Source organism: Apteryx rowi, unplaced genomic scaffold (assembly GCF_003343035.1).
Source record: "Apteryx rowi isolate R43461 unplaced genomic scaffold, aptRow1 scaffold_393, whole genome shotgun sequence".
Lineage (NCBI taxonomy): Eukaryota > Metazoa > Chordata > Aves > Apterygiformes > Apterygidae > Apteryx > Apteryx rowi.
The window spans coordinates 98,682-111,928 of NW_020450452.1; positions in this window are offsets into that span (position 1 = coordinate 98,682).

Consider the following 13,247-nt stretch of genomic DNA (forward strand, 5'->3'; position numbering starts at 1 on the left):
TCATATGAGCTTCAGTTCTCATCTTAAAAGTTCCCCAGATGCTTTCTTGGCCTGTCTGGAAGCACCTCATTCCTGACATGGCTCAGCAGCTCTGCTCCTCTCGGTCCCTAAACACCAAAGCTCAGCCAGGGCTCAGGCATTCCTCAACCACTACCTCGACCAGCCTATGCTATGGAGTTGGAGCCAGCTCACAAGCCCAGAACATCCCTGGCTGATTAGGTCTACTAAAAATAAGGTGGTTGCAACTTTTTTCCTTAACATTTATTTTCTTAACACTATTGATCTAAGTGATCAGCAGTTAATGCTCTCATCTAGAATATGAGTCCTCATTTCCATTTCTGCTCTTGGTGGAAGAAAACAGCTCAAGACCTATTCATAGGACTCCAGATACTAGAAGCATCCTAGTTTTTTCTAGTTTCCCTCCCTATCACCTGGCTTTTCTAAGAGGTGAGGATATGGTGGTTTTCTAATCAAGTATCTGATTTCTTTGTGACCATGTCTGTTACATCTCTTGCTTTAATAAACAGCTGAAGAACACAGTGGAAAAACAGAATGAGAAATGGATCAAAGTTCCTGCAGATGAAATACAGACAGCTTATTAACTTCTGAAAATGAACAAGGTCAAGAGGTAAAACCCGGTAAGCTTCTGCAACAAGGCTCCTCTTTGTTATTGTTACAATACCACSAGTGACAGCTGAACCATTACAGCTGCTTCACAGATCTTGCTGGAGCTAAAATTCAAAGACAGTCCAATTTTTTAAAGGTTTATTAAATGGTGAGGAAGAGAAGAGCCCTTCCAATCAAGCTGTTGAAAAGGCCTATTTTGCAAAAAATATCAAAGAAAAATGGTCAAGAGGATGCATACGTAAAGCAGGAAGATTCAGAAGATCTGAAGGAAACCGGAGGAAAAAAAACAATGAAACTGCTTCTGAAAGTGCCAATTTCAAAAGCTTAGTTTTGACAACTAGCCTGGACAAGACTTTTAGACAGCAAAATTTAGGTGGAATGAATTTTACTATTAGGAGTCTGAAAGTTTGCATAGTGTTCTTAATTTTTTCATACTTGAATGCAGTATACATATTTGTAAACTATAGATAAGGAACACAAACTGCTACCTCCAATGTCCATGGTACCCAGGGCAATAGAGAATAAATTGGAAGAAGTGTGGAAGCAGCTCCAGACTGAGCAGGAGGAAGAGGTGGRCACAGCCCACCAAAAAACATCACATGGTGCAGTAGAGCAAAGGATACACCATCTAAAGAAGGTACTGACCCCATCCTCTTTCCTCCCTGCAGAAAATCCATGCCTACACGTGCAAATGAAAGTTTGACTAAAAAATGGCTCTAGTCCAAATTACCCAGTATTTCCAATAGGGGCAATAGGTGTTCCAAACCAGCTGCTTACCTTTCTTTTATTGACACAAGGATGTTTCATGTCAGTGACACTGTCTGGCAGGAAATAGAAATTGCATAATACCGTAAGCATATTTGTGAAACAGGGGCCAAATTCTCAAATGTTAACCCAGGCATAAACATCTTTGCTTCCAGATAACTTGGTAGGGTGTCTTGGAGATGATTAAATTCCCTGTTCCCTGGTCTGGCCCCTCCACTCTCCCTCCAACTTATGGTTTTTGAACTTTGTCCAAAAATTCCCTAGCAAAACTTCCTAAGAAGCAAATAGAAGAATATTTTATAGGGTTTGGTGCTGAAGGGAATGGAGAATCTGTCTGTTGCATCAGAAATGTTCTCTTAAATAGAATGATTTTAAATATAAGTATTTTTTAGACATAAAAAGTTCAGTCTATAGCTCTAATATATATGGCTGGGGCACTTTCCTGGCCCAGACAGGAAAGACAAAAGTAGCACCCAAATCAATGTAGGGTTGAGCTTAATGTCCCTGTTAAGGATGAAGTAGTTCACTGAGGTCAGAGGAACTGCTGATGCAAGCAAGCCATGTAATGTGAAACTTAAGAAAGCCAATATGATCAGCTTATCAAAGGCAAATAGATGACTTGACCACTGTGTGTGAGTAGGTACTTGTATATCTACAAGTGAAGAGATCTGTGAGTCAGGAGATTCTCAGTCTTGCTGACAAATATGTAACAAAATTCAGTGGCAGAAAGTGAAGTTGGACAAATTCAGCTTTGAAATAAAAGGAGAATTCCTGACAAGTCTTTAAGGGGGCAATTAGGCATGTGCAACAGCTAACTGAGGGAGATGATGAACTCATTGTGACTTGAAGTCTTTAGACCAAAGTTATTAAATGTTTTCTCTGAAAAATATATTTAAATATATCCTTGATTTCTGCAGCTTCTGGCATAAATTATTTGTCTATGTGTCATTTGGATGGGAGCTAGGGGAAGAGAAAGAAGAGTGAGGAAGAGCTAGGTCAGATGGTTGGGTGTTGTCTTCTGGCCATAGACTCTGTGGGATTCCGMATGGCCCAGAGCCACCCTCCATGGGCTCTGGGGGAGCAGAATTGCCTACATGGCCCTCAGCTCGCTGAGGGTGCTTGCAGCAGTACATAGAGACAATGCCTGTAATCCAATCCAAACACCAGCCCTGTCCTCATTCTTAAATCATGCTGCTCTCTCTTTGTCTCTCTGTTCCCATGAATTTTGTATTCTTTGCTGCACAAAAGCCCAATTTCAATAGAGCAGCATGTGCCAATATCCCCTAACAGAAACAGTGGGGGGGGGRAAAAAAGATTTTGATTTCAGCTCCACTCATGTACATCTGGTGTAACTTCACTGATTTCTGAGACTAAACTCAGTCTACTGTCATGTAGTTCTGAATTCTGCAAGGTACTGAATAGTCTGATTTACATACACTTAACATTAGGTACATGAATAGTTTAACTGACGTCAGTGAGACTAATTATTAGCCTGTATACAGGCTTAAGTGCTTTTCCAGATACAGGCCACAGTACTCAGCACTATGAATACTGAAATCCTGAAAGTATTTTTATCACTAATAAAAATTTATCAATTTGCAGAAAAATATTTTTGGGGGAATCCAATTTTAACTATAGCCTAGAGCTCCTTAACACACTTGTCAAATCTCATTTCTTCAAAGCCTCAAGTAATGCTCTCAGAAGCCTGGAGAATTCACAATAAATGAAGTTTTCATTAACTACAAGCTGAAAACAGCTTCCCAAATTGAAGAAAATATCTTTCACTTAAGAAATTTGCTTTGATTCATTCATTGAAAACTTCGAAGATAACAAGGTCTGTATATAAAGGGGAATGTACAGCATTAGCACGGCTGTTGGAGATACTCAGACATTTGCTTTCCAACACAGTAATTCATTTTCCCAGACTATTATTGGAACCAGGAATTCTCCTTTCTGGAGAATGTGAGAGGTATGCCCACAAATCTGAACACTGGTTAATGTTTACTTTTATAGGTCTCTTAATTGAAATAAAATGTTCTTTCAATAGTGTTTATATTGGAACAAGGAAGATATACCTTGAAAATATACAAACTGAAAGGAAAGGATGTTAAATGCTGGTTAAGGCCAGGAATCTGACGATCAGTACTTCCTGGTTTTGCTGTTACCTAGCATACACTTATTTTGTGGCCCTGAGTGGATCTCCTAGACCTACAGTTAATTTGCCTGTTAACAGAACACAAATGTGTTTACTTCATAGTAATATGAACTGGAAAGTTTATGTAATGCTAAATGATAGTGATACCATCATTTGCATGATAAATACTTTGAGATGCAGAATGATCATCCTGCATTGTTTTTATGCTGTAAAATGCATTTGTTTGATTGGATCCCATATAAATTCCCAAATGACAGAAGAATGTGTTTCTTCTGAAAGCTCAAAAATATATCAGAAACAGTATCAAAGGAAAAAGCTACATCCCACACTTTAAATTTACCAACCATAACATAAACTGTTAATATTTCCCTCTGGGTGTTCTGACTTCTCTTTTCCATACTTTTGTGCAAGGGAGGATATATGAACTATCACAGCTCGGTTTATGAAATGTCAAAGTAAGCAGTCAGAATGATGTTTTTCTATATCTTACGTCAAATCTCCCACCTATACACTACAGCAAGACGGATAGATCAAGGAGAAGTATTTAAAGGCTACTACAGTATTTATTTCCTGTCCTGAAAAGCAGACCACCCTTGGTAACTTCTCTCCTGAAGAAAACCTCTCTAATCTGAACAGAACAATGTGTGTATTTTAAAAAATCGTCCAGGTTAATCATTACTGTATTTCTACTGCTCTGCTCTAACAGTGAATGTTTGCAACTGAGTTATGACTTTGGCTCTAGCTGTCTTTTGTTCTGCGGTGCCAAAGGGAGTGTTTTTCTCTATACTGACATCTGTATTTTAATGATTTAAAAAGGGAGCCTTYTGTTTCCTTTTGTTCTTGCATAGTGAAATCCAGTGCTCTGTCTTGGAGGTGCTGAGTCAAACAATTTTAGTAGTGAAACCAGGCATTTCTGTGCTGAGACCAAGCCTGTTGAATGCTTGTATAACATTTCAAGTAAAAGGTCTGCAATGGGTGGGAGAAGAACAGTACAAAGACGTCTTTAATTACCTTTACTTTTAATGTACCTTTGCAAGCCATCATCTTACCATGAATTTCTTGTAATCAGATTGCATTTGYCTTTTCAACAGGTGACATCCCAGTCCTTTGAGAGAAGACACATGAGCCCTATGTCATCCCTTCCATTTCACATCATCTCTGCAAGAGTACGTGGGAGAGCTGGCAGCTACATCCTGTGCTGGGCACCAGCCCTGCTGCAGGTAAGCCCATGCTGGAAGGTGTATTATACTGGAGCACACCAAATGTTGTGCCTGTGGATCCAAGTAGGGTCCTCCTGGAACAGGCCCCACAGCTGCTGTGATAGTGCTTAGTTAAGTGTGTGGATTGTTAAGTGATGTAGATGGATGGCTATTTTGGCCTCAGTGTTACCCCTCAGTGCTGTTTTGCCCAATAAGGTGAATGGAACCATCGCATCCTGCTGAAGTATTTTTAGGAGAATGAAGAAGAGTCACATTTTGCACACACACTACTATCCCACTCCCTTTTCTCCCTCTATGGTTGCAGCTACTGGAGATTTCACAACTATTTCCAGCATCTGCCTGTGTGATACCACCTGTTCCAAACAAGTTCCTCTTCTTTCATGGGTTTAGTGCAGAAGGCAAACATTGCTACAAAAAAGCTTTCAATTTTCCTGCTAGCACAACTCTGTTGTACTCCTATCCAGTCTCCAGTGCCAGCCTGGGCCACTTGCTGACAGAGGGAGGAAGAGGAAGGAAATTGGAAACTGTAACAGCTTGCCCTAAGATATTTGTTTTGAGAAACTAATGAGGGCCCTCTGCATTAATACATAACATATGCTAAATCATCAAAGATTCACAGTCCAACTTCTGCTGCGGGTTTCCTGGGAGTTCCTGGTAATGTGACTCCATAGTGACCCAAATGTAACTACGGCAAAAGTTTCAGCTTTGGCTTGTGTTCACCCCCTTTATTTCTGCAACAGAAAAAGGGAGAAAGGGACTCAGAGCATCTCCTTAAATACAATTGTACCTAGTATGTGCATTTTTTTATTAGAATAGAGCCTTTTGAAAAAAGAGAAACTAAGTCTGAGGAATATGTGTTTGTGTATGCACACAATGTGCTTCCGCTCCTCATACTTCTGACACATGAGACATGCAAGCAGCCAGGAAAAACACGAGCAAGAAGTTCCCCTTAGCCTAAAATACAGTGTTGCCTTGTGGCCTCTCAACAGGCCTAGGATTGAGGAAAATGTTTCAAAGTCTAATGCTTATCTGTAGCATGACCTCTGTGCCTCCATGACATTATATGTATAAGGTGGTAATGATTCCAGGCACTCTATTAGAGCCATTTATATCCACTGAGAAAAAGCAGTGTGTACACCCAAGGTTGTTTGTTTCTTGTTTGTGCTGCTTTTTGGTTGTTGCTGTTAATATCCCTCGCAGATTGTCCTATCCCCTCCTGACCCTTAACGGTCTTTTTAGAATATACCTCTTTTACCAGTGCACTAGCCACTTACAATGTGTCTGCCGGACATGAAGCCCAGGAAGACAAGGTAAATTAGCCCATACCATATAATGGTTTGCATCCAGATGGCTTGCTTTTAACTACCATAGGTAGAAATCAACACCAAATTATGCCTTCGTATTGCATTTTTCCATATAGATGTACCCGAACCTTATAAACATTAAATGGATGTTTGTATCCTTGTTTTCATGGTGAAGCAACTGCATTTCTCAGGCATCTGGGATCTGAACAAGATAACCCAAGGAAGAACATCATTCAAAGTATCCAGGGAATCACAGCTATTGAGAGATATTCGTAGAGTAAGATGCAGTCCATCTCCCTCTCCCCCTTCATCCTCTTCTGTGCTTGTTTCCCAGGAGGGCTGCCCAGAAGAAAAGAGGAATGTCTATTTGGTAACAGGACATAATTACCCTATACACTGTTTACAGAAAACAGGCTGGCTACTATAGGCAGACTGAACCAGCACAGCACAAAGCCTGTTCAAAACACTTAGCTGCAGCATTCAACTTGGTGATGATTCAGGCCTCCAGAGAAGACAGAGCACGAGGGTCAAACATTAAAACAACATTAGTTAAAAAGCATGTGTGTTAAGGTCATGGCTGGAAGAACACATTTTTTTCACGCATTTCAGTGAAGTATAGAAATACAATATGCCCTGTGTATAAGGCTCACTTTTTAGATGCTAAGTAGGCTGTGACCATGAATAGTTATGAATTATACTTGGTTAATGCTGATGCTGTGCTCTGCAAAGGCTTTTTCTTTAGCTGCCATGAGGGGATGCCCTAGAAATGCAACCAAAGGAAAGATGTGGGTGGGAACAAAAGACCTCACCCAGTTGCCAGATTTGTTTGGAACAGTACAACAAGTGTGGTCCTAGAAAGGAGGAAATTGCTGCTGCACAGTTGGAGGCAGTTCTTTCATTCAGTGTCAGAACAAGGTTTTCTAGCAGGGTTCCTACATGCGGGGCAACTTAACACACATAAGAATGGCTATATTGAGCCAGACTACAGTCCATTTGGCTAAATATCCTGCCAATAGCAAATGCTTAGGGAATTATAGGAATGGGGCCAGAAAACATTGATGCTTCCCAAGAATATTCTCCCAAATGCCAGCCTTTCACAGCACCAGGAGTGCCGTTATGAGTCAGGCTAAGGAGTGAGCTAGAGCACTGGACAGTTAAGCGTCTGTGATGCTTAACTGTGAGCGTGCTCTGGGGCATGGTTTTGGCTCAGGCTAACTATATGTCTTTGAGACAGTGCTCAGGCACTGTTCGGGTAATGGCATGTGCTGAAAGCCRTTCCAGCTAGCAGTATAAACAAGACTGCATCAGGTCAGGCTCCTTCAGCTCTCTACAGCATTTCTTCCACTGCTAGTCCAGCACACATAACTGTCCTCATACAGCACTGCAGGGAATGCAACAWACTCCCTAAGTTTCATGCAATAAAAACACCACTGGATGGGCTGCAGTTCAGTTTGCACATTATTCACTTACAGCTAACTCCCCTCCAACACAAAACTAATTATAAAGTCTTGGGACCACAGAAAGCCCAGAAGGAACCTGGGACCAAGTACCATGTAACATGGACAAAGCTGACTGGAGTTGACTGGCCTGAGTACTCTGGCCCTGCTTTATTTATCAGTACAGGAGTAGATTTTCATTTAAAAGTTCTCAGTATTTTATCTTCAGTGAATTTGTCCACTCGCTTTTTGAATCCATGTAAGTTTTTAGCATCTGTAGCTATACTAGAAAAAGGAGTGCTACAGCTTCATTCTGTGAAGAACCACCTCTATTTAATAGGGGGACTTTAGGGCTGGTCAAGTGCCTTTGCCAATATGGAAAGCAAAAAGTCTAAAGAGTCCCCAAAGAAGGGACACCTTCTTACAGTAGTAAGAAGTGCAGAGTGGTATGAAGGGCTGAAGGATGCAGAGCTGCAGGGCTCTCTGGGCTCAGATTGAGTATTGCTTCTTGAGCACTTGGACACTTACACTGGTGGGGACACGGCTGGACAAGACATTGTAGCTGGCGTCCCAATGACTAGCAAGTTCTGTCATGGTTCTGACACAACTAAGGAGTCCTTTTGCAGACCATTTACAATGGGCTTTCTGGGTTGTTTTTAAGGGGTTAAAGACATATTGAGTATTCTGTTAGTAGGAATAAACATTTGCTTTATGGCTAAAAGAGTGCTATGTAAATGAGCTCCATCCTATTGCACTCATTTATATTACACTGTCTTCTTGCTGAGAAACCTGAGAGATCATTTCTAGGAGAAGAATGGGATTAAAAGACTAAAGAATCTTCCATAAAGCTAAGAAAAACTGAACAAAAAAATCATCATAAAACCAGGTAGACCTACCAGATTCTTCTTAAGATCTGAGGAAAAAAGTCTACCAGTTTTGGTGAACAAATAGCACCTCTGTCTCTTAGAGTGGTCTAGGAAAATCTCACTGAGGGGAAGCTTGCAGAGTTTTGCTTCTTAAATTAGTATTACTAATCACTCAGTAATAAAGAGTAATTTAAGTTGTGAAGTAATCTGCTAAACTCAAAAGTGGAACCTCACCCTGCCTCCATCCACTGAGACTGCTCAGTACACAACACAAAGCAACAGTCCAGCTGCACCAGCGAGATTATAAAGACTTACTGGAGTTTTGACATTGCTATGAACTAGTGTTATTTATACAAAAGTGTGGTTAACAGGAATGAGCATATGTGACCAAAAAAAAATCTAAGAGAAATAATTTGATCCTTCAATCTCCTCTCCTCAAGAAAGCCAGATGAAGATGCTATTCTTCAGTCAGATGCATGCTGTATGCATTACAAGTCTGTTCATGAAACAAATATCTTATTTACACTGTTGTCCCTTTAGATCACCATACTTCCTAAAGATCTATGTTCTGAGATAAAATCAAAACTGAACATATTATCCCTGAGGTTTCCCTATACATTACAACCTATTTACACATAATTGTTAAATTCTTTGAAATGCATAGCACCAGCTCTTCCAGCTGAAGATGTTCCTGAGGGACCACCAAGGAACATGCCCTGCCAGCAGCACCCATGTCATTCCAGAGTGCACCTCCTGAAGCCTGGAGTGTTACTCTAGATTTATGCATGTGATGCTGAGATCAGGATCTTGTTCACAGGTTTGCCTTCTTTACACTTACAAGCTCTGAATGAGTAAATATATAAAAATATGATGAGATTAATGGAACCACATGAACTACAACTCCTTAAATACCCTTTGTAATTAATTTTGATAACCTGATACATTAGTATAGAAATGGTTGCTATAGCAACTTAAAGTCATGTCAAGGAGTTGGATGTGTTAATTGGCATGCAGTGTGAGTAGCTCTGTCACCAGTTTTTATTGCTATGGTAACATAACTGTCACTTTACACTGATGACAAATGGCTGAGATATGTTTTTAGTTTTTGTGCTCCCTTCCAGCATCTTGATTTTATATAATCGCATTTAGTAAATTAATCTAAATCCTAATCTCAGGGAGATGAAGAATTTGCTACCTGAATTCAGTATTTGTGTTCCAGCAGTGCTGGAATGCTGTGCACTCTTTCTTTCCATGTTCTCTGTGCTTTGAAATTTGAACAGAGATTTGAACTCTATATTGTAATATAGAGGTTATGACATACCCTCACTGACAGATGTTGAGCTATATTAAAAGAACAGCATGTGTAGCAGTCCAGTCTCCAAGCTACGTGCCTCTGTAACACTTTTTACATCTAGTTAGTCCCAATCTCCTCTTCAGCAGCCTGGTGCAAGGCCATATCACTTGGGCTTAGGCAGTCTTAGTCTCATTTGAGTTGTCAGTCTCCCCAACAGCCTTTGGTCCAATTGCTTCACTAGACCTGTGWTTCACATATACTTCAGATCCAGGCCCACTCTTCTCTGTTCTCCTTATCCAGCACCAGTCTCTCCCTAGCTCTTCCCTGGATCTTCGTTACAGCCTCATCACACCAGGCACTTCCTCTCCCCCCAACAATCTGCATCCTTCTCCCACATCTGTCTCATGTATTTTCTTCRTTAGTCAAGGGCTTTCCACCACCTTCTCATTGCCTACAGTCAGCAATGAAGTCAAAGAAAACACCAGCAATATGGTATCCCTGTTCTGATTCTGGTCCCTGGATCCATATTTATTATAGCTTGTAGCATCCCACAGTTACAGTTTTGGAGAGTGTCTTGGACAGTTCTGGGCTGGGCCATACACGGCAAGAATGACTAGGAAAGATTCAAAGATTTATGGTTTATCAGAATGAAGGTGCATATTCACCATAACAGCAAAGGACACATCCGTGGAATAAAGGCTACAACACTGCCAGATTTCAAATAGAAGATAACAGAAATTTCCAAAATTTCCAACATTTTCTAACACGGGGAAAATCATGCCTTTTCTCTGCCTTTGTTCCCAGAAGGTAAATTGTTTTGAGTGAAATGTTGAAATGTTCCTCATACTGTTGGACTGATTCATATATTTAGGAGCGAAAATTTCAGACCAAGTGGATAAAATTCAAGAAAGCTACAAGTTTTAACATAAGGTATTCTGACAAGAAGTGCCAGGTAATCCTAAGCAGTGCTGAAACATGAACTACGGATCATACCTGTAAAAATGGAGGTGTCTAACCTTGAAGAGGCTAGACTTGTGGTGCTTTCTGCTGCCCCAAAAATGTGTTGTTATTAAGGTTTAGCCTCTGATGTTGGTTACACAGGGATAAGCTATAGTAAAGGCAGGAGTCACACTGATGCTGCCCCTACAGCTTTAATGTGGGTCAGGATTACAAAAGACTAATATATTAAGAATTAACTTCTGGCTGGAATTTTTTGGAGAGAACTGTCAGCATGCTGACCACAGGGCATTTCCATAAATGACAGCCTACCTGCTTGAATTCTTGCTGAAGTCATTCTTAAAATGAAGCTGAGACTGAGCTGTGTTATCGATAATGGCACCAATGTCTTTGGGTCAGTGTCATATTTTTGTTTTAAAACATAAATGTATAAATAAAGGCATAAAGAGAGAATTTCTCTTTGGTAACAGAGGAGTCACAGAACTCACTAAGTACCATCTTTCTCTCTTCAATTGCTGATTTTTTTTTCTTTCTGTCTCAAAGCATTATGTCAAGTGGATTGTCAGTAAAGGAAGGGCTGTCAGAGGAAGAGAGGACCAGCAAGCAATTGGAATTTGGCCCAACAAGACAAATTCCATCCTATATGTTCAAGACACTAGTCAACTCTATAAATCCAATCGATGTCTTGTTACAGTTGGGAAATACTGGATTTCCTTTTTAGTATTTTTTTTTCTGAGGATTTTAAATAGTGCAGAAACACATGATTATGACTGCTTCTTATTTGCCTTACTAATAGCAAATATTAACAAGAAGAACCATTATCTTCTTTGGATGACTCAAAAACAGTATCATACAATTCTTCCGTATCTTGATACTGTTAATTGGGTACTACAAAGGAAATCTATTTCAGTAGCTCAGTTAATAACATCATCGCTTAACATTACACCCATGAGGATTTCTAAAACAAATTCTATGTAGAACATGCAAAAAATGCAACCCTACTCACAATGGATGTGTGAAGGACTGACAGCACAGGGGCTGAACTAGTCAGCGGAATGACATACAGAAAGCTAAACCAATGCATTCATTTTTCATAACCTTTTCCCCATTCTAAAAGTGAAATCATTAAGGCACAAATATGAAGTTATTAAAAGAAATGCCTCCTAATTGAAGAGGTGGTGTTATTCTCATAGCCTTTTAAAAGTATTTTAAGATCTTCCAGTATTAAATCCCCCTGTAAATTATTCCACTTCTACTATTAATTCTTCCTGGGAATGATCTCACCTAATCACTTATTCGTATTACCCTAATATGACAGTAGACAATAAAGAAGAGAAAGGAGGTATTTCAAATATAGTTCAATCACACAGTTTCCTTAAGCAAATCATTCATTTTAAATCTAAATCAAACCTCTCATGTTTCCAATGAAGAGAACAAATTTTCTGTGTTTCGCATTGAAACTTTATTCACAAGCAGAACCAGAGGCTGCTTTAACAAACCCTTTCCTTCAAACTGTTCCATATGAGCAATGCACGCATCTGAGGGATAGCTCCATGTACATTTCCTGCAGCATATACAGCTTGGTTAAGACTTTCCCACCCCTCCCTCTCCTCAATTACTTGCTCCCACAGTCATGCTGCTATTGAGCTCATTCATTGGAATGACAAAACTAAGTATGGAACCAACTGGATCAATGAAATTAAAAATTAATCCCAAAAAAAGAAATTCAAAAGAAAATATACTCTTTGGAGAGTTTCATTTAATCCATATCCTCTCACTGAGGCAATTGGATGAAGGAGAAAGGGAAAGGACAGAAGTTTCTTAAAAGAGCTTTGCTACTGGAGAAAATGCACACAGTTGAATCACAGCCACAACGAGACGCTGCCAACCCCCAGGAGATGCTCCTTGCTTGTGTTCACACTGCACATTGTAGTGCTGTGCAGACATGCTCAAGTTGGCTCTACATAAGATTCTCAGCAGGATAAATTGGTTCTGAGCTACTTTGGGTAGGCTGCTTCCACTATCCCACATAGCTCAAATAGAGCCTTCTGATGTAAGTATGACTTGTGCATTTTAGTACTACACTGCAACCTGTAGTCCAGAAAAACTTAAACTGTAATTGGGTTAGTTAAGGTATAGCCCTCATGATTATGTTATCGTGAGTGAGGTTTGCAGTTGACTTAGGTTGCAGAAAGGTCTCTGAGAAAAATTCTGATCTCAGTGATGTTACTGTCATAACTTCAGTGGAGCCAATATTTCATCCTTTGTAGCTATTATGTGTTGAAGAGCATGTTTTGTTACAATTATTTTTCTCAAATTTTTAGTTTATTAAAGTTTCCAAGGGAAATGACCTCTCAGCACTACACCAATAATCCAATTACAATAGAAACACTTCCAGTACCACACCCTTCATAAAAACTCTTTACCTAGCTAGCTCTTCTGGAAGCAGCATTAAACAGACTGAGGATGCCTAAACTTTTTTATGTGTCAAATTCACAGCTGGAAATTGCAGCATTAGAGAAAGTAAGCACTGTTTGCACRTGGCTGAAAAACACTGATGAAACATGTATCTTGGGCCATTTGGAATGTCATTTCTCCAGTGACAGTTCTGTCACTGCAGGTG